This window comes from Phyllostomus discolor, chromosome 3 (genome assembly GCF_004126475.2).
Source record: "Phyllostomus discolor isolate MPI-MPIP mPhyDis1 chromosome 3, mPhyDis1.pri.v3, whole genome shotgun sequence".
In the NCBI taxonomy this organism is placed as follows: domain Eukaryota; kingdom Metazoa; phylum Chordata; class Mammalia; order Chiroptera; family Phyllostomidae; genus Phyllostomus; species Phyllostomus discolor.
In genome coordinates this window covers 59,095,521-59,119,162 of record NC_040905.2, presented here as the reverse complement: position 1 = coordinate 59,119,162, position 23,642 = coordinate 59,095,521, and the positions used below count along the sequence as shown (strand labels likewise).

Sequence of the window (23,642 nt, the reverse complement as noted above, 5' to 3'; positions counted from 1 at the left end):
TTTGCATTTTGATCTAGGTGTTAAAGATTGATTCTGGTGCTTCTTTTTCCTGTATTGTTCAACAACTAGAACTTTCAGGTATCAACATAAATTAAGTACAAAGAGGCTTTTTAATCCAGACAGCCATACTACCTTAATGTATCTTTTTTTTGTTTTTGGTTTCATTACCATTTTCTGACTTTTTGAAGCTGTGTCTGGGTCCTGTCTAATACTATTCTTATCTTGTTTTTCATTGACTATCAAAAAACTGGATAGAAATTTTGGTCATATCTTTAAAAAGGTATCAAAATAGATAAGGTTAAAACAATTGAGAGAATAATTGAATCAACTGGAATATGTTTAGAACATTTCATTGACTCTGTACTATTACCCTTATTTTACTATATTATTTTCCCATTAAATGTACAATTCAACAGCCAGTCCCTGTGGACTCTACTTCCAGAACATTTCCATAAACCATCCACTTCTCTTGGTAACTCCAATACCATAAGACTAGTAAGTTCCACCACCATCTCTGCCTTTTGCAATAGTGTCCTTGATAAAAGTTGTACCTCTACAATGAATGTTCCACATAGTATCACTCACCATTTAAAATACTTTAACATTTTACAAACTCCTTAATCTGGTTTTAAATAATGCCCATTTAATTTTTCCTACTTTTTTTCCCTTTCCCAACATCCAGTTTTTTAACTGCATTGGACTTTCTATTCCTCCAAGCTAGTTTCTGCCATAGGTTCCTTGTGTGGCTTCTCAGTCTGCATGACATACCTCTTCATTGATGGTTGCATAACTGGTTTATTGTGCCATTCAGATTTCAGCCTAAATGATACCTTCTCCTATTCATCTAATGTAAGGTGGCTACATAATCTATTTTCATGGAAGTTACCATAATTTATTTATTTTTTTATTTTAGTTATTGTTCAAATACAGTTTTCTCCTTTTTAATCCCAATCCAATCCCCCCTCCCAACCCTCCCCACTTCCCTCCCATTACCACCCTCCCCTTAGTTTATGACCATGTGTCCTTTAAGTTTGTTCCTGTGAACCCTTCCCACTGTCCCCTTAAATTCCCTCTACTCTCTTCTGTGGGCACTGTCAGCCTGGCCTCTATTTCAGTGTCTTTGGTTATATTTTGCTTGTTTCTTTGTTTTGTTATTTAGGTTCCTGTTAAAGGTGAGATCGTATGGTATTTGTCTTTCACTGCCTGGCTTGTTTCGCTAAGCATAATGTTTTCCAGCTCCATCCATGCTGTTGCAAAGGGTAGGAGCTCCTCCTTTCTTTCTGCTGCATAGAATTCCATTGTGTAAATGTACCATAGTTTTTTAATCCATTCATTTACTGATGGGCATCTTGGTTGCTTCCAGCATCTAGCTATTGTAAATTGTGCTGCTATGAACATTGGGATGCATAGTCAGTTCTTTTTTATTGTCCAGCTCTTCCCACTAAAATAAAAGATCAATAAATGCTATCTTGTTTTTTATCTTCTAGACTAATATCTAATACATCATGGACAATAAATATTTATATAATTAATGTTTATTGAACGACTAACAAACCAAATAAGTAAAAATCAATTAACTTGAATATGTTACAAGATAACTTCTTAACAAATTTGCTCTAATCCTTAGCATTTTTTAGCATTTAGGCTGATGAGAGTTGTCCTAATTTAGAATTTGTTAAGTTTTTGTTAGGACAAAGCTTTGCTTTAAGGGGAAAAAGAAGATATTCTTTAACTATAGTATAATTTTAATTTTACTACAATTCTGAACAACTATCACAAGAACTTCATTGAATTGAGCAATATTAAATGTTTTATGTTATCACTACAGAAAGTGTTCCATATACTCTCTCCAATTCAGGAGTGGGTGGGGGGGAGTCCTCTTGTTACAAACAAGAGCTATTTTTAAATGAATCACTATGTCAAAATGTACCATAATAAATTATTATTTTAAGAACTGCTTTGTCAAATTGAACATACTAGAGAACAATTTTCTCTGTATCACTATGTCAATGGCACTGGTAGATACTAATATAAAATAACGTGAATCAAAATTTGAAACAAGCATCTTTGAACAATTTTTCAATATTGCTATTTTATGTTGAGTACCAGATGTCAGAAGAGTTGAAAACATGTTTATTTTGGTCTCTTGGCCCTTCAAGATTTTTCTGACTCAATACCATCCTCGCCTTGCATGGATATGTATTTAGCCCCATTGAGTGAAGAGCCTTTGAGGAGCAGTAATCTGCATACTTCTAAAAGAAATGATTTGGCCACCTGCACTTTTGGGAAATGGTAAAAAAAAAAAAAAGCTTTGGAAAGTTTTCTAAGGCAGGAAATATCAATAAATAATATTTTGAAAATTTTTGATTTTTGAGGAATATAGAGACCCACTAAGGTAAAAGTTTTTAAATTTAAGCTTGATGATTTATAAATCTGGCCATGTTTAATGTGACTGCTATTTCAGAAGAAATGATATAATACACTTTTGCAACTCTCAAAGAGCATGTTCAGATTAGTTTGGATTCTCAATATTCTTTTATCTCTTGATTTACCTCTCCTAAAATTCTGCCACAGCCTGATTCTTTCTTTCATGGAAAGTCATGGGGCACATGAGCTATTAGAGCCTCTGGAAATTCCTTGTAAAGAAACTTAACTTTAACATTACTCATTTCCTCAAGAACACTAAAACTTTTCATTTTGTTTTTCTTGCTATAAACCTGGAGAAACTGATATTGATCTCAGGATAAAAAAATAAGTTGACTAAGCCTGGATTAAGCCTAAATTTACTCTATTGTGGCAGAATATAAAATTAATGTCCAAAATTCAGTTGCAATTTTATATACCAATAATAAACTAAAGAGAAATTAAGAAAACAATCCCATGCACAATTGCTTCAACAATAATAAAATACCAAGGAATAAATCTAACCAAGGATGTAAAAAATCTGTACTTGGAAAATTATAAGACACTGAAAAAAGAAATTAAAGAAGATACAAATAAGTGGAAGTACATACTGTGTTCATGGATAGGAAGAATTAACATCATTAACATGTCCTCTCTATCCAAAACAATCTATAGATTCAGTGCAATTCCTTTTAAGATTCCAATTTCATATTTCACAGACCTGGAACAAATATTTAAAAAATTTATATGAGGTTCCAATCAAGATGGTGATGTAAGCAGACATGGCTCACCTCTTTGCACAACCACATCAAAACTACAATAAAATATAGAACTAAAATATAAAATATAGAACATCACTCAGCAATGTCAGGAATTGACTTGAATGGAAGTCTGACAACTATGGAATTAAAGAAACCACATCCATCTAGACTGGGAGTAGGGATGCAGACATGGAAAGGGTTGTCCCCGTACCCATGTGGATAACACTTCAGGAGGAATATCTTGGGAAAGAGAAGTCCCAGGTCCACATACCCCCCCATGCCAGGAATCCAGTGAGAGGAAGATAAATTCCCACTTTTGGCTGTGAAAACCAGTGGGAATGAACTTGGTAGAGGAGGCTGCTGGAGCCCTAAGCAGTTCTCTTGGGAGCCACACATGGACTCACCTACTCACACCTACTCAGAGCTCCAGCACTGGGGTGGTAGTTTGAAGAGCACCAGTTGTATATAGGGAGAGACTGAAATGTCTGGCATTGAGGCAAGCAGAGGCCATTGTCCTTTTTCTGAGCCCTTCCTCCACAGAGCCAGTAGGCTGGTGCAATATCTAAGACTCTTTCAACTTGGTTAAAACTGTGTGACCCACCTTGGAGATCCACAGAGGCTCTACTCAACTTACAGGGCCCACCCAAGCTGCTTTTCTATAAGAATGGCTGATCTTGGCTCTTAAATCTTATCAAACAAGCAACAGCTGGCTTCAGTGATCCCTAGCAACAACCAGATTAGAGTCACAGCTTGACTTCACATGAAATCTCCAAGCCCAACATGACTAGCAACCATCTCAGATTGCCTTAGAGCTTAGGCAGGGAGCTCCAGGCAAAACACATGTGGGGGCTGACCTTTTCCTGCACCAACCAGGAAGCCCCAGGGCCAACACACCTAGTGGACAGCTACAGACCACATCAGAGCATCATCACCTACCCCTGCACACCTGATCCTCCTTAGAGAGTAGGAGGTTGGTGGTCAGTGGTCACAGCCATCCTTGCAGCTGACTGGCCTGGGTAAATCCCTCCCATTGACCTGCTACAGCAACCAAGGCTCAACTACAAGAGGGGGTGTACTCAGCCCACACTAAAGGCACACCTCAGCTTGGGTGATAGTGGAGTCTGTGCCACTAGACTATACAAGACTCCTACTATATTAGGCTTTGCTACCAAGATACAGCGTCAAAGCAGCTCTACCTAATACATAGAAATAAACACAGGAAGTCTGTCAAAATGAAGAGACAAAAAAACATGGCCCAAATGAAAGAACAGATAAAAACTCAAGAAAAAGATCTAGATGAAATTGAGATAAGCAAACTATCAGATGCAGAGTTCAAACACTGGTTATAAGGATGCTCAAGGAACTTAGTGAACCTCAGCAGTGTAAAAGAGACCCAGTCAGAAATGAAGGATACACTGAAATCAAGAACAATTTATAGGGAAACAACAGTAGAATGGATGAAGCTGAGAATCAAATAAATGATTTGGGACATAAGGAAGGAAAAAACCCCCTACACAATAAGAAGAAAAAAGAATTAAAAAAATGAGGATAGTATAAACAGCTTCTGGGACAGCTTTAAGGGGTCCAACTATTGCCTCATAGGGGTGCCAGAAGGAGAAGAGAAAGAGCAAGAAATCAGAAATTTATCTGAAAAAATAGTGAAAGAAAACTTACCTAATTGGTGAAAAAAATAGACATACAAGTCCAGGAAGAACAGAGAGTCCCAATTATGATGTATGTAAAGAAGCCCACTCTAAGACACACCAGTATCAAAAGACCAAAGGTTAAAGATAAAGAGAGACTCTTAAAAGAAAGAGAAAAGAAGTTAGTTACCTGAAAGTTGCCTGATGGGAGGGGCAAGGGGGAGAATGGGTGAAGAGGTGAGGGGATTAAGAAGTACAGATAGATAGTCACAGAATAGCCATGGGGATGTCAAGTACAGTATAGGAAATGGAGTAGCCAAAGAATTTATATGTGTGATCAAGGACAGAATAATGGTGGGGGTATTGCCTGAGGGACCGAGGGGTGCTGGGTGGAGAGGGGGGCAAAGAGAGAAATATCAGGACAACTGTAATAACATAATATAAAATATAATTAGAAAATGTATCTGAAACAATGAAATGCCTTACATAGCAACAGCTATCCTGAGAAAGAACAAAGTTGGAGGAATAATGCTACCTGATATGGAACCATACTATAAGAACATAGTAATCAAAACAGCATGGTACTGGCACAAAAGCAGATATACAGATCAACAAAACAGAATAGGGAGCCCAGAAATAAACCCATACTTCTATAGTCAGTTAATATTTGGCAGAGGAAGCGAGCACATACAATGGGCTAAAGATAATTTATTCAAAAAATGATGTTGGAAAAATTGAATAGATACATGCAGAAAAATGAAACTAGACCACCTTCTTATACCACACACAAGAATAAATTCAAAATGAATTAAAGACTTAAATATTAGACTCGAAGCCATAAAAATTCTCCAAGAAAACATAGGCAGCAAGAGCTCAGACATTGTTCATTGCAATATTTTATCACATTTATCTCCCAAGGCAAGAGAAACAAAAGAAAAAAAAAAACAAATGGGATTCCATCAAACTAAAAAACAAATTGACAGTGACCAGAGGGGAAGAGGTAAGGTACTGATGAGGGAAAGATGGAGAAGGGCCAAGTCAAGGAACATGTATAAAGGATGCATGGACAAGGACAATGGGGGTAGGGGTGCAGATGATTGAATATAGGGAAGGAGGGTGGGCAGGGCAGGGGAGAGTAATGGTGGAGAAAGGGGAACAAGTGTAACTGAACAACAATAAAAATTTTAAAAAATAAAGTCACCATACCAACAGAGGGATATGGAGGGGGGAAAAGTTTTTGCACAGCAAAGGAGACCATCAACAAAATGAAAAGATAACCCACATAATGGGAGAACATATTTGTCAATGCATATAAGGGGTTAATATTGGAACTTTATAAAGAACATACAAAACTCCAAACCAAAAACATCAAACAATCCAATTAAAAAAATGGACAAAGGACCTGAATAAACATTTCTCCAAAGAGAACACACAGATGGCCAATAGACATACGAAAAGATGCTCAATGTCAAAAATCATCAGAGAAATGGAAATTAAAACCACAATGAGATATCATCTCTTACCTGTCAGAATGGTTATCATCAATAAATAAACAAACAAGTGCTGGTGAGGATGTGGATAAAAGGAGCCCTTTTGCATTGTTGGTTAGAATGCATACTGGTGAAACCTCTGTGGAAAGCAGTATGGAGATTCCTCAAAAAATTAAAAATGGATCTGCCTTTTGCCCCAACAATCCCAATTCTGGGATATAACCAAAGAAACCCAAAACACTAATTTGAAAGAATGTAAGCACCCCTATGGTCACTGCAGCATTATTTGCAAATGCCAAGTTATAGAAGTAGCCCAAATGTCCAGCAGCAGATAAGTGGATAAAACAATTATGGGATATATAAACAATGAAATACTACTCAGCCATAAAAAAGAAGAAAATTTTACCCTTTGTGAGAGCATAGAAGGACCTGGAAAGATTTATGCTAAGTGAAATAAGCCAATCAGAAAGACACATATGATTTTACTCATATGTGGAATCTAATAAACAAATGGAACAGAATAGAGACAAACTCATAAATAGAGAGCAGGCTGACAGCTCAGGAGGGGCGGGGTGTTAGGGTGTAGAGGGTTTGAACAAAAAAAAAAACCTGATGGATATGGACAACAGCATGGTGAGAACAGGGGGGAGGGGCTACAAGAGGACTAACTGGTAATGGAAAAATATAATAAAAATCTTTTTTTTTAAAGATTTTATTTATTTACTTTTAGAGAGGGAAGGGAGGGAGATAGAGAGAGAGAGAAACATCAATGTGTGGTTGCTGGGGGTCATGGCCTCCAACCCAGGCATCTACCCTGACTGGGAATCAAACCTGGGACACTCTGGTTTGCAGCCTGCACTCAATCCACTGAGCTACGCCAGCCAGGGCAATACAAATCTTTAAAAAAATTTTAAAAACCCAAAGATATTTTTGAGATTACAATTTTTTAATTATTGTTAATTTTAACTAGTGATTTTCAATTAGCACAAAGGTTTTCAGAACCACTTCTACAAATACTAATAAAAATATTTTAACATGCTTATTATTAGGTTACTAATTTATAAAGATTTATACCTCTAGCATCATATATGGAGGAAGAGTTTTTCTCAATTTGTGTCTATTCTATCTAACTAAAGCTATTATAACTTTACCTCTCTAAATGTAAAAAAAAAAAAAATTCAAGTTATGCTGACAATACCCTTACAAGTCTAATTAACCAATTATATAAATTAAAGATTTGTTATTGCTAAACTGCTATATTTGAAGCAAATGCTAATATTTTGATGACTAATCAATACAAGGATGTGTACTTGGGAAAAATAGTCTCCAAGTCTTATTACCAATTTTAATGTGATTTTTTTCTTCAGAATTAACTTTGCCTGGTTAACCCTCTTGACCTAATGCAGGAGTTTGAAGATCTAAATATAAAAGAATGATTGTACTATAATACAATTTTGTACCTACTCTAATCAATTTGTATATATAAATACATTGTGATGTACAAGTCACTTTTTAAAAGTCATTACTTTATTATTAATGATAAATTACTTGAAAAAGAAAACCAGCTGATTTTAGTACAAAATTTCATTAAAATTCTGACTAAGATTATTTGTTTAGCATCATAGATCTCAAAAGATTTTTACCTGAGTTAGGGAGGCAAAAATATCTCTCTTTTATGAAGAGATAAGTGTCTGAGATAATAAAAAGAAGCATTTTGAGGCAATGGCTAATGCACTCACCATTATTTGCTTTAGGGACAGGCTTACGATAATTCTTATCTGAATTTCACGTGTAACAAATGTTATATCACTAGTTCTCTAACTGTCTGTAGACAACATAAAATGGAATATTTTATGAATGCTTATGTTGCAAATAGTTTACAAATATAAGCTTTAGACCTACTGAATGACCTAGGATAAACATTTTTAATTAATGCATTTGTTACATTAATAAGTAAAGTTTGAGTGATAAAGTCCAGTTATGGTAATTTAAGAAAATAATTACATATCGGTTGTTCCAAAAAGTGGTGTTCTCTCAAACAACAGTCCAACAAACAAACTGCATAATGATGAAGATAAATCTACAATAATTTGTAATTGTTTGCTAGAGTATCAGTTGTTGAAAACCACAAAATACTCAAAATATTCTGATGAATTATTGATAACCAAAAGTCCTCCACAAAGTTTGTGGAAACCCCAGTTACCCACAAATATACATGTACACTAGGAGTTTTACTCTGTTGCCAGACACTGAGTGGTAGGGAGACTTCTTGCCCACATACTAACAGAGTTATGAAAAAGTTTGCTGAATTAATAGTTTGGTTTAGCATAACAAATATTAGTATTCTTTAACCACACATTTAGTAGGTGTTAGTAAGAAGCTATTAGCCATATGTAAACCTAAAAGTCTATAGTAATGTACTAATTCTCCACAAAGAGAAAGCTACCTGCATTCTGTTTCAGGTCATGGGACACTGAACTTAGTACAAATTTAGTACCAATTAATACAAGTCCTTTGGTCACTAGTTTGATAAATGGTTCTTGAAAATTCATCCCAGTTTTTAAACTGTCAATTTTCTCATCTGTCTTTTGATGATAATATTAGGAGTTATATCTACAAGCCAAGAATTTTGTACAACAAAATCACTGAGTTGATATGAAAGTAAAAGCTGATGGGTAATTATCATAATAAATCATAAGCATACTTAGTTCATTTAATTGGTTTAACATTTATTTCTTGATTACTTTTTATTTTTATTGGAATTAAACTGTCTGTATGCTTACTTTTCATTCATTCATCCATTCAACATTAATGTATTGGGCCCTTAACTACATGTCAAGTATTCTGCTTGTTGTAGAAAATAGGTCAAAGATATAATCCTTTCATCCTTGGAATTATCTGTCTGTTTGGGGGGCATATTATAAAATAAATACAATAAGAGTCATAAAATTACAATCATATTAAGTGTTATAAAATGCTGTCAGATAGCTCCATAAGCACACTTACCATGAGAGTTAGAGGCAGTAAAACTTGGGCTGAGATGTGAAAACTAAATGAAAGTTTAGTCAGGAGATGGAGGTAGTATGGCATGGGAATAGGTAGAGAACCACTGGACAAGTGAACAATAATGTTGAGTATTCCCGAAAGGTCCACATTGAGTAAAACATGACAAATTTTTCCTAAGATTCAATCAAATGATAGAATTAATTATTTGTGGGAAAAATGGAAAGTTTTAAAGAATAATGTTTGACTCATTTTAACACCTCCATTAATTACCTTTGTCTTTTAGCGTCCAAGCAGAATAGACAGTTGTACATTTAATAAATGAAGAGCACCATCAAGTTGAATGATGTCAAGATGAACTATCCCATTAAAAAATCAACTAAGTCAGTCATCACAGGGAGTAACAAACATTTGTTACTACTGTACAACTACAAACTGATAGTTCAGGAAATAGGAGTGAAAGGCAAGAATTTCTGTAGCTGCAGCACAGAGTAACTGTTAAAGAATATGCATGGTCACTTAAACAGATGTTTTCTTACTTTAATGCTGTGCTCAAATGATAGTATTGACTCAACTATCTTCTTTTTATAAACTAGAAATTACTTTAAATATGATATAATTTATATTTGTACTCCTTTTTGCCCACTCAGCATTGAAAACCTATTTTCTTTGTGCAATTTCCCCACCAAATGAAGCAACGTCTCACCTCAGAAGATAAAAAGTCAGATATACTGTTTCCTGGCTTTGTGGTCAGCTAGGATGGGGTAAGTGACTTAGGTTTGTCAAATCTGTGGCCCTCATATACCGCCCAGCATCATGCCCTGTGCTAGGGAGCAGGCTGTAGCTCTGACCAGTTGGTGGAAGAAATAGGCTTCTTTAGTGGGCCAATTCTGTCTATCCATCTGCCGCTGTCCAAGCAGTTCTCTTCTCTAGACCTTCCAGTGGTAAATTATATAACTCTTTTCCTTTCCTTCCCTTTTGTTTCCTTTCCCTTCTCCATCCCCTTTCCCTTCTTTCCCACCCTCCTTCCTTTGTTTTTGCCTTCCTTTTCCTTTCTTGCTTTCTGCCATTTTCTGGTTTACTTGACATTTTTTCAGAGTCAGTTCTGCTGCCTCCTAAAACTCCAGAAGGGCTACACAGAAACAAACTATTTTTCCCCTTAAATGTAGGCTACTTGGTGCCTCCTCTACACCATTGGGTCTTATTCTCTAATTATAGAGCCACAGAAATAGAACACAATATTCTGTAACATAGTAATTAATTTTGTCGTCTTCTTGAATGCTATATAGTATTCATTTTAAAAAATTATTTTGTTTATTTTTATAGCATTCTGTCGTAATTTAATTGTAATACACTTCAATTCAAAGTATCTTTGACACATCCTGGCTGGTGTGGCTCAGTGGATTGAGTGCCAGCCTGCAAATCAAAGGGTCAGTGGTTCAATTCCCAGTCAGGGCAAGCCTGGGTTGCAGCCCAGGTCCCCAGTAAGGGGCACTCAAGAGGCAACCACACATTGATGTTATTCTCTCTCTCTTTCTCCCTCCCTTCCCCTTTCCCTAAAAATAAATAAATAAAATCTTTAAAAATATATATTTGACACATTTCTATAATTATTGCTACTTATAATAGTTCAAGATAAAATGTTTGAAACATCATATTTCCATTTATATAAGCTTCATTTAATGGTTATTGCTCTAACCATCTTGTTAATGGATAATTAAGATGATCATGATGGTGAGAAATAATGACTATAAAACAAGAGATACCAATGATCAACAAAATTCTTACTGCCTTTTAATATTTAATTTACTTCACAAAAATCCATAGCTTGACTTCCTCTTTCTTAAAAACTTTTTTCCTATTAAAAGGTCAACATGATTAAATTTCAAAATAATATAAAGACAAATTATAGTTTCAACACTTATTTGTTACAGAAAATCATTTTAACATTTTGTGACTCTAGGGACTAATTTAAGCAGGATTTTAAGTGCACCATCTTCTAACTATGCATTCTGTAATATCATGGGTATAGTTTGAAATTAGCCAGGATTGAAGGATTTACACCATGGGAATGAGCAAGTATATAACTATGCTTCCTGCACAGACCCCTCCCTCCACCCCATTCTACCCTTCCTGGTTGGAGAGCAGGTTAAACAATTACTAAAGTTCCATGGGAAGTACCTCTCTTTTTGTGGGATGAATGACTACACAGCATTTACATGGATTGATAAGTAAATTACTTTAACTGTGTTTTTGGATATGATATTGTAAGTCATAGCAGGAAAGTGCTCTACTGCAACAGTAGAAAAAGGCAGTTAAATGCCAGTCATCTCATTTTATTTTTTTACTTTCACTTTTTAATTTTTTATTTTACTATTATTTTTATTTTGTTATTTTTTACTTTTACTTTGTAGACATTCTACCTTCTTTTATCTTCCTCCAAAAATGCATTAACTTGACTGGACTAAAATTGCAAATTCCTTTGCCCCCTCCAGTTGATAATAGTTGAATCTTCCTCACCTCAGCCTTTCCACTGCTGCCTTCTGCAGGGCTCCTTACAGTCTCCTTTATGCAGCACACTTAGTTCAGGAGTGAGCCAAGGGCAGAGGTAGAATTTATAAGGAGATTGTTATTATTTCCCCTTCTGTGTCTCCTATCTTCCTGGGATTTCTCCTCACTTTCCAGTCTAGAAGCCCTAAATTCTATTTTCTGAGTCTTCCAACTACTAAGATGTGGATTTCTGCCTCAGCAGCTCCATGCTGTATGGACCAGAGGTTGGCACAGGTTAAAACTAAATGCAAATCTTATTTAATATAGTTCCCAATTTTTATGGGTTGACTCTTCCAGGTTCTTTCTGGTTTCAGTGACTTTCCAAAGCCTTAAATATGTATTTTATATTTTTCTAAAATTCTTAAGTTATTCTGGTTAAAAGTTAATTTCTTCTGATATTAACAGAATCAGAATTGGATTAGCCATAAGAAAATAGTGATAAATTGACTATATTAAAATTAATGTATTATTTTCAAAGAAAAGGTATTAAGAATGTGATAAGGCAAGCCTTGATTGAGAGAAACAGTCTCTATCCCTATGTCCAAGAAAGACTTGTATCCAGAATATATAAAGAATTCTTATTCATTGATAAGGAAAAAAACAATAAAAATGGACAAAAGACTTAAACACTTCATAAGGAGATATCCAAGTGTCCAATACACATAAGAAAGTGATCAATTTTGTTCATTATTAGACAAAAGGACATTAAAACCACAAAGAACTGCAAAAATGAAAGAGAAATAAAACAATGTTTGGGAGAATGTGGAACAACCAGAACTCTTAGATATTGGTAATAAAGTCTTTGGCAATATTTACTAAAGCTGAAGATCTTCATACCTAATAATCCAGCAATTCCACTCCTAGGTTTATACCAATTAGCAGCATGTATCTATCCTCACCAAAAGACATGTATTGGAATGTTCCCATAAATATTATACTTAATATCCATTTGGGAAAGATTCAGTAACCATCAATTTTATAATGTATAAATTATGGTATATCTTTTCATTACATGCTTTACAAAAATAATTATGAATAAACCAGCACTGCATACAGTGATATCTATTAATCTCACAACTATGTTAGGTAAAATAAACTAGGCACAAAAGAATATGTAATATATTCTATAAAGTATAAAATTTATCAATAAGTACAAAAATTGAACAATGCTGTTAACAGCAAATAATAAGGGGTGGTATTTAATGAACAGAAGGAAGTGTAACAGTCTTTGTGGGGTACTGATATCAAAAAGTCCTTAAAATATTTTAATTCTGTATATATCAAATTTAAAAGCTTTGTTTAAAAAACTCTTTTAAGACACAGGAAAGATTCATCTTTTAGAAAGACTAATCTTGCAGATAAACAAAATCTGAAGTTTACATATTTGAATAATCATCTCTGACTTGTATATCAATCAGATCCATTGATTTTTGTATATTTTATATATAAGCATATGTTTAGCAATTCTGTAAGGGATATGGAATTTTTTTGCAATATTTTCATAACATCAATTTTTTGGCTATTTACCTAGTAAATACCTGTCCCAGATAAGAATTAAACCTTATAATATTTGTTTTAATAAATAATAAAACTAAAATCATAAAGAGTGATCAGTGCCTTAAAGTTTAGAGTATTTCCTCATTCCTTTTTTTTAATGTTTGGCATATGTCTATTAGAATTTTCATTTTTCAAGTCTTCAAAAATTGAATATCTTTCAAACATTAGGAGATGCCTTTCATAACAACATACCCTTCTATTATTTGCCACTTTACAAGTCCACTTCCCTTCCCCCTTACTAAAAGGGCTCCAAACCCTTCAGGCCTTGAATCATGTCACTATCATTTCCAGCTAAACGGAACTGGAGAGCACTCCCTTGGGTTCCTATTAACACCTGCTACTTAATCAGCCAGAGGGGCCGTTGGTGACTGATGGCATATAGTTCCATCCAGCCCTCCTCCTGCCTTCCCCAGAGGCTGTACCACCATTGCAGCCATCCCAGCCTGGGGAGTGAGAGTAACAGAGATCGGGCAACCAAAATGCATACAATTGTTCAAAGCTGGATTTGTTAGTAGTAAATTCCCAGTTATAAATTTGCAAACCAAGAACATGCAGCTGTGGAATGTATTAACAGCAAATCTGTAATTTTTCAGCTTTCAGATTCATAAATATTTTAGGTATTGTACAAATACAGCAGCAATAGTAGTAGAGACCTCCCAGGATAGAAAGTTGCTGCAGATAAGATGTATGTGGTAAGCATAGGGGGCCTTACATTTTGAACGAGGAATAAGTTTAGCTGTGCAGCCATCTCTAATTTAGACTGTTTTCTTAATCTGCTGCCAGGGGACCATGCTGGGTGATTCACAGTAATGAACTCCACCTGGATGCTCTGTAAATCTGAAAAGGAGAGCTGCAGCTAGTAACTGTTGTTACCACAGATCTGGTTGAGTGAGCTCTAATTTGATCATTAAGTGACCATCCCACCAAGGAACCATGAGATATGCTTAGAGACTGCCATTCCATGCTGGTACAAGAAAGACTGCTTATTTAAATAAGATTATTATGAAATAAAATGACCTATACTGAGAAAAAAAACAGAATCATTTTATAGAACAATACAAATAAACTAATACTAAATATTTAATCTTGAACCAGTGGATCATGGTGTTAGTTTAATGGAATCAGTATTTTTGTAAAAGGAAAAGAGGTAATATAAATTTTCATAACAGATAACAGCTACTTACTAACACTGGTTTAACACCTTTAAAAAATCAATAGCAGATAACTGGCCAATGGCAGCTGTTATACTGGGAGTATCTGGCCTTATAGAAATACTACACTAAGTTATATATCATAATTATTGCATAATAAAACCATCAATAATAGTATTTTTACAGATACAGATGTATCTGTAAATGTATATGTCACTGTCATGTAACAAAAGTAATAAAAAGCTATTTATATCCCAGATAGCACAAGTTGAGTCGTATGACTTGAATTGAACCATCAATAAATAGCATTTTAGCCCTGGCTGGCGTAGCTCAGTGGATTGAGCGCGGGCTGGGAACCAAAGTGTCCCAGGTTCGATTCCCAGCCAGGGTACATGCCTGGGTTGCAGGCCATAACCCCCAGCAACCACACATTGATGTTTCTCTCTCTCTCTCTCTCTCTCCCCCTCCTTTCCCTCTCTAAAAATAAATAAATAAAATCTTTAAAAAATAAATAAATAGCATTTTTACAGATACAGATGTATCTGTAAATGTATATGTCACTGTCATGTAACAAAAGTAATAAAAAGCTATTTATATCCCAGAAAACACAAGTTGAGTCCTATGACTTGAATTTACTTCTTCATTTCCATCTACAATTCTGGTTACTGTCTCAATGAAGTAATTTGAGAACAAGGGTATGGCCACTGCTCCTTCTGCTGCTTTATCAGCACTGCTGGGGACCAACATGGAACAAGACCGTATTACAAAGTGTCTTGCTGCACCCTCTTATTGAAATTAACTTTCCCATCCATTGCTTGTTACAAATTCTTCTTCACTTTACTGGACATTTACAGTCATATTTTTGTCCATTCATTGTTCTTCTAACAATAGAACAAATATAAAATGCATGTTTCTCTGAAAAACCATACCTCCTTATTTGTAGTCCTTGTAGTCTGAGTGATCATTTGGGACCTACATCAGATCTACCAAACAACTTGCAAGCTAAATGAGTCAATGCGGAATTCATTCATTCATTCACCCATCCATCCATGCATTCACTCTATTTTGCTTAGAAAATTTTTGGTTAAATTTTAGTTGAACCTTAATCATTTGCTGACTTACCATTAGATAAAGCCTGTCCATTTGTACTGGATACTAGATTTTAATATTCACGTCTGTTAGTTTTTACATGTGCATATATAGGTTCCCTGAAAGACATACAGAGCAAATTATGATACCTATGGTTATCTCTTTAATGAATCAATTTTTGTAATATATGTAGTAGTTTCTGAAAATTATGAATATCTGCATACTTATAAAAAACTGTGATACATTTACACAATGGAATTCTACACAGCAGAAAGAAAGAAGGAGCTCCTACCCTTTGTGACAGCATGGATGGAATTGGAAAACATTATGCTTAGCGAAACAAGCCAGGCAGTGAGGGACAAATGCTGTATGATCTCACCTTTAACTGGAAGATAATCAACAAAAGGAAAAAGCAAGCAAAATACAACCAGAGACACTGAAAGTAACAACAATCTGACGGCACCCAGAGGGGAGGTGTGAGGGGAAATGGGGGAAGGGTTTTCAGGAACTACTATAAAGGACATATGGACAAAAACCAGGGAGAGGAAGGAAACAAGGGAGGGAGTGGGATTTAGCTAGGGTGGGGGGGAGTGGTGGGGGGAAATGCAGACAACTAATTGAGCAACAATAAAAAAATAAATAAAATTAAAAAAAGAAAAATGTCATTTTCCATAATCAACTTCTAAAAGAAAATTTAGTTTGAATACTTCTCAATAAACACAAATACCAAGGCAATTTACCAAAAAGTACCAGGAGTAAGACGTTACATAGGGGAATTTTAGCTAAACTTTATTTTTTGTCAAAAATATCAATAATATGACAACATTGCTTTAACATTTACTTGAATATTAATTAGGTGGAAAATCTTTCCACATATTTGTGGTCAGTGCCAATTGACAATTTTATTTTAATAGATATATTTGTCATCTGGATGTGCTATTTAAATATTTTATTCCAGTCTGTTACATTTTTATTTTTTATTTTTATTTTTCACTTCACTGCTTTTTCATTTATACTTGTTCAATTAGAGTTGTCTCCATTTACCCCCCACCACTCTCCTCTGCCTCACTGACCCCCACCTCCCACCCTCAATCCTATTCCCCTTTGGTTTTTCTATGGGTCCTTTATACATGTTCCTTGACCACTTTTCCCCTTCTTTCCCCTGTTATCCCTCTACCCTCCCCTCTGGTTACTGTCAGTTCTTCATTTCAATGTCTCTGGTTATATTTTTGCTTTGCTGGTTTGTTTTGTTGATTAGGTTCCAATTATAGGTGAGATTACATGGTATTTGTCTTTCACCACCTGGCTTATTTCACTTAGAATACTGCTCTTCAGTTTCATCCAAGCTGTCACAAAGGGTGGGAGCTCTTTCTTTCTTTCTGCTGTGTATGTCGTATTCCATTGTGTAAATGTACCACATTTTCTTGATCTGCTCATTTACTGATGAGCACTTAGGTTGCTTCTAGCACTTGGCTATTGTAAATTGTGCTGCTATGAACATTGGGGAACATAGGTTCTTTTGGATTGGTGTTTCAGGGTTCTTAAGATATAGTACCAGCAGTGGAATTGCCAGGTCAAAAGGCAGTTCCATTTTTAGTTTTCTGGGGAAATCCCATATTGTTTTCCACAGTGGCTGCACCAGTTTGCATTCCCACCAACAGTGCACTAGGGTTCCCTTTTCTCCACATCCTCTCCAACACTTGTTTGTTGATTTGTTAATGATGGCCATTCTGACAGGTGTGAGGTGATATTTCATTGTGGTTTTAATTTGCATCTCTCTGATGGCTAGTGATGCTGAGCATCTTTTCATATGTCTCTGGACCCTCTGTATGTCCTCCTGGGAAAAGTGTCTGTTCAAGTCTATTACCCATTTATTAATTGGGTTTTTTGTCCTCCTGGAGTGGAGTTGTGTAAGTTCTTTATATATTTTGAAGACCAAACCCTTGTCCAAGGTATCATTGGCAAATATGTTTTCCCATATAGTTGGTTCTTTTTTCATTTTAATGCTGTTCTCTTTAGCCATGCAGAAGCTTTTTAATTTCATGAGGTCCCATTTGTTTATTCTTTCCTTTATCTCCTTTGCTTTAGGGGACATATTGGTGAAAATATTGCTGCATAGAATGTCTGAGATTTTCCTGCTGATGTTTTCCTCTAGGACTTTTATGGTGTCATGACTTATATTTAAGCCTTTTATCCACCTTGAATTTATTTTTGTGTTTGGTGTAAGTTGGTGCTCAAGTTTCAATTTTTTGCATGTAGCTGTCCAGATCTCCCAATACCATTTGTTAAAGAGGCTATTTTTATTCCATTTTATGCTTCTTCTCTCTTTGTCAAATATTAATTTACTATAGAGACTTGGGTTTATTTCTGGGTTCTCTGTTCTGTTCCATTGGTCTATGTGTCTGTTCTTATGCCAGTTCTTTTGATTACAGTTGCCTTGTAATACAGTTTAGTATCAGGTACTGTGATTCCTCCTACTTTGTTCTTTCTCAAAATTGCTGCAACTATTCAGATTTGTTTAGGGTTCCATATAAATTTTTGAAATGTTTGTTCTATATCTGTAAAATATGTCATTGGTACTTTAATAGGTATTGCATTGAATCTATAAATTGCTTTGGGTAGAATGGATATTTTGATGATGTTAATTCTTCCAATCCATGAATATTGTACATGCTTCCATGTTTTTGTGTCTTCCTTAATTTCTTTCTTCAGCTTTATGTCATTTTCTCAGTACAGGTCTTTTACATCCTTGGTTAGGTTTATTCTTAAGTACTTTGTTTTTCTTGTTGCTATATCAAATGGGATTGTTTCCTCATTTCTGTTTTTGATATTTCATTGTTGGTGTAAAAAATGCCTTTGATTTCTGAATATTGGCTTTCTATATACCACTGTTCTGACAAATTCACTTACTAGATTGAGTAGTTTTTGGTGGAGTCTATAGGATTTTCTGTGTACACTACCATGTCATCTGCAAACAATGACAGTTTTGGTTCCTCCTTTCCAATTTGGATGCCTTTTATTTCTTTTTCTTCTCTGATTGCTGTGGCTAGGACTTCCAACACTATGTCGAATAGGAGTGATGAAAGGAGGCATCTTTGTCTTGTTCTTGATCTTAGTGGGAAACCTCTTAGTTTTTGCCTATTGAGTATGATGTTGGCTTGTAGGTCTCTCATATATAGCCTTTATTATGCTGAGGAATGCTCTCTCTATTCCCCCTTTACTCAGTGTTTTTTATCATAAATGGGTGCTGTACCTTATCAAATGCTTTTTCTGCATCTGTTGATATGATCATGTCTTTTGTTTTCATTATGTATTGTATTATGTTTATTGATTTGCAAGTATTGTACCATCCATGCATCCCTGGGATGAATCCCACTTGATCATGGTGTATGATCTTTTGAACAAATTGCTGGATGCAGTTTGCCAATATTTTGCTGAGGATTTTAACGTCTATGTTCATCAGTGATACAGGCCTGAAGTTTTCTTTCTTTTTGTGCCTTTATCTGGTTTTGACATTAAGATGATGCTGGCTTCATAAAAAGAGTTTGGGAGTCTTCCGTCTTCTTGGATTTTTTGGAATAGTCTGTGAGGGATAGGGGATAGCTTGTCCTTAAAAATGCTTTGTAAAATTCCCCTGTGAAACTGTCTGATCCAGGGCTTTTTTGTGTCAGGAGTTTTTTTTTTTATTATTATTATTACTGCTTCAATTTCATCAGCTGTTATTTGTCTGTTCAGACTTTCTGCTTCTTCTTCATTGAGTTTTGGAAGATTATATTTTTCTTGAAATTTGTCCATTTTACCTAAGTTTTCAAATTTCTTGGATATAGCTCCTTGTAGTAATTTCTTATGATCCTGTGTATTTCTATGGTATCAGTTGCAATCTCTCCTCTTTCATGTTTGATTGTGTTTATTTGGGTCCTCTCTCTATTTTTCTTGATGAGTCTGCTAAAGGCTTGTCAATTTTATCTTCAAAGAGCTAGCTCCTGGATTTATTGTTCCTTAGAATTGTGCTTTTTGTCCTTTAATTCTACTCTGATCTTGGTTATTTCCTTTCTTCTACTTGCTCTGGGCTGTCTTTGTTTTTGTTCTTCCAGTTCTTTTAAGTGCAGGATAAGGTTGTTTATTTGAAATGTTTCTTTTTTTTTTTGGTAGGCCTGTATTGCTATGAACTTCCCTCTCAGGGCTGCCTTTGCTGTGTCCCATAAGTTTTGCACTCATTTTCATTTGTTTGCAGAAAGTTTTTTATTTCTTCCCTAATCTTATTCTTGACTCATTTATTCTTTAATAGCATACTATTCAATCTCCATGAGTTTGAGTGTTTCTGGTTTTTTTTCTTTGAGGTTGGTTTCTACTTTCAGTCCCTTGTGGTCAGAGAAAATGCTTGATATGATTTCAATTTTCTTAAATTTGTTGAGTCTTGTTTTGTATCCTATCATGTGATCTATCTCTGAAAATGTTCCATGTGCATTTGAAAAGAATGTGTATTTTGCTTCTTTGGGGTGAAAGGCTCTATATATATATCAGTTAAGTTCATTAGATCTAAGACATTGTTCAATGCAGCAATATCTTCATTGATATTTTGTTTGGAAGATCTATCCATTTTTGACAGTTGGGTGTTGAAATCCCCTACTATAATTGAGTTGCTATCAACATCTTTCTTGAAGTCCTCCAAGATTTTCTTTACATATTTGGGTGCTCTCATGTTGGGTACATACATATTTACTATGTTTATGTCTTCTTGATAGATTCTTCCCTTGAGTATTATGAAGTGACCTTCTGGGTCTCTTTTTATGGCCCTTTTTTTGAAGTATACTTTTTCTGATATGAGTATTGCTACCCCAGCTTTTTTTCCTGTCCATTTGCTTGGAAAATTTGTTTCTAGCCCTTCATTTTCCATCTGTGTGGGTCTTTTGTTCTGAGGTGGGTCTCTTGTAGGCAACATATGTGTGGGTCATGATTTCTTTTTTTTAAAGATTTTATTTATTTACCTTTAGAAAGGGAAGGGAAGGGAAGGGAAGGAGAGAGAGAGAGAGAGAGAGAAACATCAATATGTGGTTGCTGGGGGTCATGGCCTACAACCCAGGCATGGACCCTGACTGGGAATCGAACCTGCGACACTCTGGTTCACAGCCCACGCTTAATCCACTGAGCTACGCCAGCCAGGGCTGGGGTCATGATTTCTTATCCATTCAGGTATTCTATGTCTTTTGATTGCAGAATTTAATCCATTTACATTTAAGGTTATTGTTGGTAGGTACTCATTCGTTGCCATTTTTTGTACCTCTCTCTGTCTCTGTCTCTGTCTCTGTCTCTGTCTGTCTCTCTCTCTCTCTCTCTTACTCTCTCTTTCCTAGTCTTAAAGCATACCCCTTAGCATCTCTTGCAGAGCTGGTTTGGAGGAGGTATATTATTTGACACTTCTTTTGCCTGGGAAGCTCCTTATTTTGCCTTCCATTTTAATTGAGAGCCTTGCTGGATAGAGTAGTCTCAGTTTCAGGCCCGTGGTTTTCATTTTGGGAATATTTCTTGCCATTCTCTTCTTGCTATTGAGAAGTCACCTGCTAGTCTTATCAGGGCTCCCTTGTATGTTATTTCCTGTTTCTCCCTTGCTGCCTTTAAGATTCTCTCTTTGTCTAGGAATTTTGTGATTTTAATGATAATGTGTCTTGAATTAGGCCTCTTTGGGTTCCTCTTGATTGGGAATCTTTGTGTTTCCTGGACTTGTGTGACTTTTTCTCTCATCAAATTAGGGAAGATTTCCATCATTACTTTTTCAAACAGGTTTTCTATCCCTTGCTTTTCTTCTTCCAGTATCCTTATAATACAGATATTATTATGTTTCATGTTGTCCTGCATTTCCCTTAACCCTTCTTTGTTCTTTCTGAATCTCTTTTCTTTTTCTTGCTCTTTCTGGATGTTTCTTTCCATCTTGTCTTTCAGCTCATTGATGCAATCCTCTGCTTCATTGAACCTGCTTTTGATGGCTTCTACTGTGTTCTTCAATTCAGAAATTGTATTCTTCATTTCCTCTTGGCCCTTGTTGATAGTTTCTATTTCCTTTTTCATGTTGATATAGTTTGTCGTGAGTTCATCATAGTTTCCCTGTAGTTTTTGGTAATTCTCTGTGAGCTCACTGAGCTTCCTGATAAACAATATCAGGAACTCAATATCTGGTTGTTCACCTGCCTCTATTTCATTTAACATTTTTTCTGAGGTGTCCTCCTTTCCTTTCATTTGGGGATTGTTTCTTTGTCTTCCCATTGTTTTTGAGACTGTTCTTGTTATCCCCTACTTCTTAAATTGATCTGTTCTGACTCCCTCTGTTTATGGTATGAACTTTTATGGTAGAAGACCTGTGAGATTCAGTGGTGCAATCTCCTTGATCTCCTGAGCTCGCTGGTCTTGGGCTGTCATTCATGTTGGCTCTCTGTATGTCTTTAGGTTTTGATTGTTGTTGGGTCTTTCTTTGGTGGGTCATTCCCTCCAACTGGTTAACTGAGGGTCACTCCTTCCAGCATTCTGTTGTATGAGACATTGTGTTGTGTGGGTGTCGACAGGTTTTGCTGAAGTTGGTTCTTCTGTCTGTATGTGGTTTTGAGGCTTTTCTCTCACTCTTGTTCAGTCATTTGTTCTGGATTATTTCTTCACCATTTGGTTGTATTTCCAGATCAGTTCTGGGTGGAGGTTAGTGTGGCTTTCATTCCCTCCTTCACCTTCTTCTGTTGTTCTGCTGGTGGTTCCTTTGTTAGTGGGTTTTCCTCTTCCAACAAGTGTACTGGTGTTCACAGCTCCCACCTACTCTTAATTAGATGGCCATGGCACAATTTCCAGGAATGCCGTGATAGACAAATGAACAGTCTTCTGACCTGAATCCAGGCATTTGTCACTCAAATTCTTGTTTTCCTGTTTTCCCGTGCAGGGAAGAACAGAAGATGTTGCGGTTTCCATTTCCAGTGTTCTCCCTGTGTGGACTGGTTTGAAGCCTCATGCATCCTCTTGCTGCCTATGTTCATAGCAGGGCTGCTTAGATTACATGTCTAGGGGGTTGGTATTGGGTTGGCTGGTCTAGGCTGTACTCAGCTGAGGTGTCTCACACTGTGTTTCTGGGACCAGCAGGCTAGCCATGCATATTCTTAAAGGCTCTTAGACTTAGACAAGGATTCAGTGGTGTGCCCCCTAGTGCCTCCATCTAACACTGCCACATTTTTCTTAGGAAATTAATTATTACCTCCTGTTTCCAAATTTCTTTGCATGAATTACTCAAAATGGTTTCTTACAAGTTTTAATTCATTTTTTGAAGTTTGGTGGTTATTTTATCCTTATTTAGTATTTTATATATTTGTGATTCCTTCTCTTTTTTCTTGATTTGTTCCTTTAAGACTTGTCTATTTTAATGATTTTAAATTATTTCAATTAACAATTTGGTTCTGTTTTTCTCTTGTCAAATATATTCATGGCTGTGTTTTTATTATTTCCCAGCTTATGTTGTCTTTTGACATTTTGTTTCTTGTATACCTATTTTTGATTTATGCATCAAATATTTTATTATTCATTTACTACATTTAACTTTATGATATTAGCTTTCTTTTTTGTTTTGTTAAAATATTTTTATTGTTGTTCAATTACAGTTGTCCCCATTTTCCTCCCATTACTCTCTCCTGCCCTACCCACCCCCTGCCTTCCACTTTCAGTCCTCCCCCACCTCTTGTTGTCTTTGCCCATGGGTCCTTTATACATGTTCCTTGACTTGACCCTTTCCCTTCTTTCCCCCATTATTTCCCTATCATCCCCTCCAAAGAGGAACCCTTTATTCACTGTTAGTTTGTTCTTTATTTCCATGTCTCTGGTTCTATTTTTCTCACTTGTTTGTTTTGTTGATTAGGTTCCACTTATTGGTGAGATCATATGTTATTTGTCTTTTACCACCTGGCTTATTTCTTTTAGCATAACACTCTCCAGTTCCATACAACATGCATATTAGCTTTATATTGTACT

General features: G+C 35.7%; 1 long non-coding RNA gene across 1 annotated transcript; it reads left to right on the top strand.

Annotated features, from left to right (window-relative positions):
• Positions 1-1,007: 1,007 nt before the first annotated feature.
• Positions 1,008-21,899, top strand: LOC118499317. Its single transcript, XR_004901839.1, has 3 exons — positions 1,008-1,018; positions 18,418-18,423; positions 21,807-21,899. It is a non-coding gene; the product is annotated as an uncharacterized LOC118499317 (long non-coding RNA).
• Positions 21,900-23,642: the final 1,743 nt, after the last annotated feature.